The sequence below is a fragment of the Phragmites australis genome, chromosome 14, assembly GCF_958298935.1.
Source record: "Phragmites australis chromosome 14, lpPhrAust1.1, whole genome shotgun sequence".
NCBI classification, from domain to species: domain Eukaryota; kingdom Viridiplantae; phylum Streptophyta; class Magnoliopsida; order Poales; family Poaceae; genus Phragmites; species Phragmites australis.
In genome coordinates, this window is record NC_084934.1 from 3,712,099 (window position 1) to 3,718,210 (window position 6,112).

At 40.3% G+C, this 6,112-nt stretch overlaps 1 long non-coding RNA gene and 1 other non-coding gene across 2 annotated transcripts; one reads left to right on the forward strand and one right to left on the reverse strand.

Annotated features, from left to right (window-relative positions):
• Positions 1 to 19: 19 nt before the first annotated feature.
• TRNAG-UCC (transfer RNA glycine (anticodon UCC)) lies at positions 20 to 91 on the forward strand. Its single transcript has one exon. It is a non-coding gene; the product is annotated as a tRNA-Gly (tRNA).
• Positions 92 to 781: 690 nt separating this feature from the next.
• Positions 782 to 3,935, reverse strand: LOC133891028 (uncharacterized). The gene is made up of 3 exons (XR_009904136.1): positions 2,979 to 3,935; positions 2,185 to 2,318; positions 782 to 952 (listed from the first exon to the last, which is right to left on the reverse strand). It is a non-coding gene; the product is annotated as an uncharacterized LOC133891028 (long non-coding RNA).
• Between the last annotated feature and the right edge of the window lie 2,177 nt (positions 3,936 to 6,112).

Here is a 6,112-nt window from a genome sequence, read left to right on the forward strand (position 1 = left end):
GAATCACAGAAACAACAAGGCGTTTGTAGTCCAACGGTTAGGATAATTGCCTTCCAAGCAATAGACCCGGGTTCGACTCCCGGCAGACGCAATCGTTTTGACTCACATTCTTTTGCCTCTCAAGTGGCTTGCATCTTTTTTCCCTCCCGTCAGTTTCAGTGGGCAATGTAGAAACCTACATGCATATATATGATATACGGATATGCACTACTACGCAAACTATCTTCGGTGCAGGTTATGATTAGTCTTTTTTGGCTTGGCAGATGGAAAACTATATACGAGAACCATCTATATTGCATTCGAATTAATCAATCGACCGATCATTTAATAAGATGAGAGCTAGCATATACCTGTCACTTGATATACCACGTGCTAACCAACATCTCAAAGCAACAATTGCATAAAACGAATTCAATTCCGATAATCCCGATATGTATTTTATGCCCAGTATCAGAACACACATATTTACAACAAGCATCATCACATTAAGACATAATAAAAAGTGAGTAAATTAAACAAATTACAAGTATTTAATTCATTACAAGTTTCACAATTTAAAAATATTACAATCTAAAATTTAAATAGGAGAGCCAATTAGCAAGTTTTGTTCTCTCTCAACAAGCATCAATCAAGCGCTAAAATATGACAAGTTCAAATATGTTACGCCCCGGGTAATTAGATTACCCGAAACTCCGTGTTTCCACTGTACTTGTCCCATGATCAGTAGCAAGTACACACGGTTACAACAGTGCTATCACATTTATACATTTTACAAGGTGAAAATATTATAACCAACTGGTCTACAACATAAAAGATATGCAGCGGAAAAATACAATGAAATAGATTCAAATATCCAGCGGGTGTGCCTCAAACCCGCCCACAGGCAACCGACTGGGAGTTGAATCCTAAAAAGACCCGATATCATCGCTTCCATGATTTCCTGGCATTATTTCTGAATAAACGACTTCAGGAGGCAAGCTATATATATTGCAATGATATAATAATGCAGGTTGAATTGAAGGATGACCAACATATCTAGTTTTGCATAAATGCCTTGACAATTTGGAAAGTACACAATATAATAGATTCACAACGTAATTTAAAGAGAGTAAAAGGTAAATAATAGTGCAAACAAATAAATAACAACAGCTTCATGTCTACCACAGACCATGAAGATCGATTCTCCATCTAGACATACACAATAATTACACTAGTGCCTACAAGTGAAACCCGACATCCCAAAATAAATAATCTAAACCATGCAGCCTTTCCTAAGGAGCTCTTGACCGTGAGCTCGGCTATTCGAATAGATTTATTACTCTGCAGAGTTTGTACACTTCACCCACACGACATGAACTTCCCTTTGGTGGTACCCGTCGATACCGTACACTCTGCACGTTGGGTGTACATAGGGCATCATGACAAAGCCATTACACCGATTAATCCTAACCATTGCTCCTCCCGATTAATATTATTCCCTCCAACTAAGTACCCCAGAGGCGGTCCCACTAGTCCAGAGGGTATTAATCGTTATGTCGGCAAACTTTGATCCCACGCGTATAGCCATGGGAGTCCCTTCGGATACATCCACCTCGTGGATTACCCGCACATACACACCAAACTCCAAGAAGCAAAGGTAGAATTATCCGGGTTAATAAGCTAGGACCGTCATCCATACCGGCACATGTGGTTGTACTGTTTCCCTTAGTTCCGGGTACAAGGTACCGGTCCTCATATAATACGAGCAGATCTCCACCTATACACTCTTCTGTGAGATGATGCTCACCTTCCGACACACTTTGACATAAACTTGCCCGAATCTGAACAACAACTGAAATTTCTCAAAACAACAACTTAACTATTTTTAACAAATCTTTTCATATCCCAAGTGATAGTATGACAACCAAATAAATTACCATAGACATCAAAGCTAAGCATTTCTATCACATCTTAGTCCGATTCTACCCAAGTGACATTATCATGTCAACCTAAAGCCTAGGTTAACAATGGTAAGGTTAACAAGTTCAAGGAGAGTTGACATATTGATTCAATTAGGTCATGGCTACCATCCCAAATAGCAGTTTTATAAAACATCTATGCATGAATAATAAATTTTCATAATCAATACATAAAGTAAATTTGAACATTGAGCCCAAAATGGTCAAGGGATTGCTTGCCTCTCACCTTTGTGATATTTTTTATCTCTATCATTCATCGTTGATCGCACTTACGTACACGCCAAATACTTGATCGATAAACACCGAAAGATGCAAATAAATCCATCCAAGAAAATCCACAGCAATGGACATAAAATATTTCTGCATGAAAATAAAGAACATGATTTTAGATGAATTTTGCAATAAGAATCGTGTTAATCGGAGTATGAGTGAAATGTATTTTTCTTGTGTAAAGTTACACTAACAAAGATTTTTAGAAGTTAATAATGTGAGATCAAAACATGTGCTAAAACAATGGCCAAACTCATCTAACATGCTGGACAATATTTTTCTTATAAAGTACCCTATTTATACATATCATTAGAAATGGATTCACAGACTTTAGAAATTCCATAATTAAATGGCGAATTAAACAAGATTGATCACATTTAAATCATTACAAAACTTAATCTGAAATTTTCATGAAAACTTGAATTTTTATACTTTAGTTCTTGGCAAGCTAAAGCTAATAAAAGTGGTTTCACATTTTTAGAATATTGCATTAATTAACTGTAATTTAAATAAGCTGAAACACATTCAATTAATTAATTAATTTTCAGGAAGTATTGCATGAGTTCTATCATTTTTAACATGTAGATTACAACAAAACGAAACTAACAAACTTGGTTTCATATTTTTCGGAGTTGTATTTATTTTACTACGAATTATAAAAGTGTTAGTCATTTTGAGCAAAGAATGAACAGTAGCAGAGAAGTTAGACCGAACTATTAGCTAGCTACTGGAATGCAATTCGAAGCTCACCACAGGGCTAAGAAAGATGAGGCTGCGTGCAGGTGCAGTGATTAGGCCATGGGGATGAGCGGCATCGGAGTTGCTCGTTGCAGCTAGAGAAGGGCCTGACGGCGTTGGCGTGTCGGTGCTGGTCGGCAGCAAGTAGTTCGACGGTGAACCACGCTGGGTGGCTCCGGGTTGCATGGTTGCCTAGGCCGGCAGCGCAGGAGGACGACACGACAGCGTGGCGTCGCGGGACTTCAGCGCGATGCAGCTGGGCGGTCAGAACTTGTCGACGCGCAGCGAAGCCTGGCCAGCAGCAGCAAGAACACGGCACAGCAGCCAGCAGGAACTCGGCGGCATCCACCTGGGACGGCAGCTCTCGGGCTCGGCCTGGCACATGCCCACCAACTTGGACGACAGCAGGGAGGGCATGCGTGGCAAGGCTCGCTGGAGCGCGACGGCAGACGACAGAGGGGCTCCAGGGGTGCTCCATACAGTAGCTCGGCGACAGAGAGGCTGAGCAAGGCAAGCACATGCGCGGGAGGAGCGCATCGGGAGGGAGATGGTGTGCTGCTAGCTATGATTGAAAGGGAGCAAGAGCTGAGCTGCTGCTTCTGTGCTGTGCTCTCAGTGAAGACCACGCAAGGAGAGAGAGCAGTGAGAGAGAGAAGAGTGCAACAAACAACAGGAGGGAGGAGATAGAACCGAGAGAGCAGTGAGGAAGAGCTGCTCGGGAGGGAGATGAAGTGTCGCTGTGAATGGAAAAGGAGCAGAGAGGGAGCTTCTGCTGTTGCTGCTTGTATGCACGAGCGTGAGGGGATGAGCCAAGACACAGAGGAGATAAGGATGAGGAGGACAGGCGCATGGGAGACGGCATGGTCACGGTCCTTGGCTGAGACGAGCACAGGAGGGGAAGAGAGCAAGGCGTGGCGCTCGTCCTTGGCTGACAGCGAGCTCAGGAGCGGTATGGCGAGGAGAACACAGCCGAAGCTTCCCGAGTGTGGCTGTTGGTTGATTTGAACTGGGTCAAAAGAGAGGAAATGGGCTAGGAAGAGAGAATGTGGCCCTTAAGGTACGCATCTATTTTTAGCTAATAAAATTTTAATTTTTGAAACCTACCCAGATGCTCTCAAAAAAAATCTACCAAAATTTATCAAAATACTGCAGACCATAAGGTGTATCTGGTTAAATTTTTATAACTTCTGGCTAAGCCGATTTTTCTAAAAAATTCAAAACAAGATGCTATGCATATAAAACATGATTTGTGATACACAGAAAAACTCAAGAAAATAAAAGAAAGAGAATCTCATAAACACATTAACACTAAACAAATAAACCATCACAGATTGAACACACCAAATGAATTATTAAAGAATTCAATTTATGCTCCTAAAATTTTAAAGAAACTTGATCTCTTAAAAATTAAACCTGTAGTCTCGCATTAACAAAGATTAATTATCTCAAAAACTACAGCTTATGATTTTGGGATGTTACAAAATCCTAGCCGAAAGATCAATAATATGCAGCAGAAATCATCTAATAAATAGCAAAAGTGCTGGCGCCATTTGCGATAGGGTACCACCAAACCATCTCGAGTAGCACACTACTACTCTTGCCCATCACAAACATCGACGGAAGTAAAGTAGCTAAATACTAACTCTTCATCACTGCAAAAGCTCAACAATAGCATCATGAGTATGAAGTACTCGTAAGACTTACACATATGGGTATATATAATCCCGACCTCTAAGGATAATACAATTGGAATGACTAGCAAGGAATAATCCACATGGTTAAGTGAATTATGCAAAAAACCATTTAACAACATAGCATGTGAGCATCTAAATAAACCATGACCCATGCTATCTAATTGAGATCATCATCATAACATAACCATCATAAAAACAACTCTTCATCATCTAGACATAACGAATCCAAATCCCAACATAGCACATACAACCACATACACTCGGTAAATCGGAAACTCTACGATGAATGCGGATAGAAAATAAGCATGCTCATAACCGAGAATGCAACAATTCGAATTAATTTTACACCCTGTAGGAGGTACAACTTCACCCACACGATACGGGTCCAACCTCTTAGCCCCCGTGACAACCATTCTCTCACCCATCCCAGTCCGATAGCCCATCTCCATGATGTCGAGTACCTAGCCCCCGAAGGGCACACACTAGGCCCCTCGTCCATTCATCTCATCACATACACACACTCTTCCCACATACACACCATGGAGTCATGTGTCAAACGACGGTATGAAATGAGATAATCGGCTCATCATTTTCCTATACGGATATGTGGTAGTACGAAAAGTGTTTAAACCAATGGCCAATAACGGACGATACTTAATCGATCTAAGCGGGTCTATGACATCGAAGACTTCTTTTCCCGTGTCATCCCTACTACCCGTCCAAATCTCATCTCACTCTCACAACCTCATCAACCCTTCAAGATTAAATTAATGAAACTATGATTAAGCTTTATAGCTTATGAACGATAACGAACCACCGCTCGACTTCTAGCGTTGACCTGAGCCATGCTAAGCATATCGTATTCTTTTTAGGTAGGACAATTAAATGATGACACCCGATTACAAAGGATCAATATATAATAATATCAAGGTAGGAGTAATGAAAATCAATTAGGATCTACCCAATACCCGATATTGACTCGCTAAACATGCATAGACATACATATAGCGATAGCTAGCAAAATTAAACAATGCATTGATCCAAAGTAAAGATGAGATATGCATAGATGTTTGCCTTGAGTTTTGACTTCACAATCAACAGCAACCACTTCCAGATCATCCTCGACCACACCCGCGTCGCTCTACATCTCTTCATTCTCTAAAGAAAGAGCGTACGCAATGAATGAAATGCAAATGAGATGTGATACAAATCTGACGAAAATGCACATAAATGTAGTGCACCAAGTAAATAACACAATAGAACAATAATCATATGAAGTACTATGCATAAACTCATGGTATAACAAAAAAGGTGAGTGGCTATCAAAAAGGCTAATTAATTAAAAGTTGCACGTTAAAACAAGGTGACGTTAAGACAACACCTAACATGACATTAACTATTTTTCATGTGTATTAAATATTTTCAGAAGTGGTACCACCCCAAAATTATTTT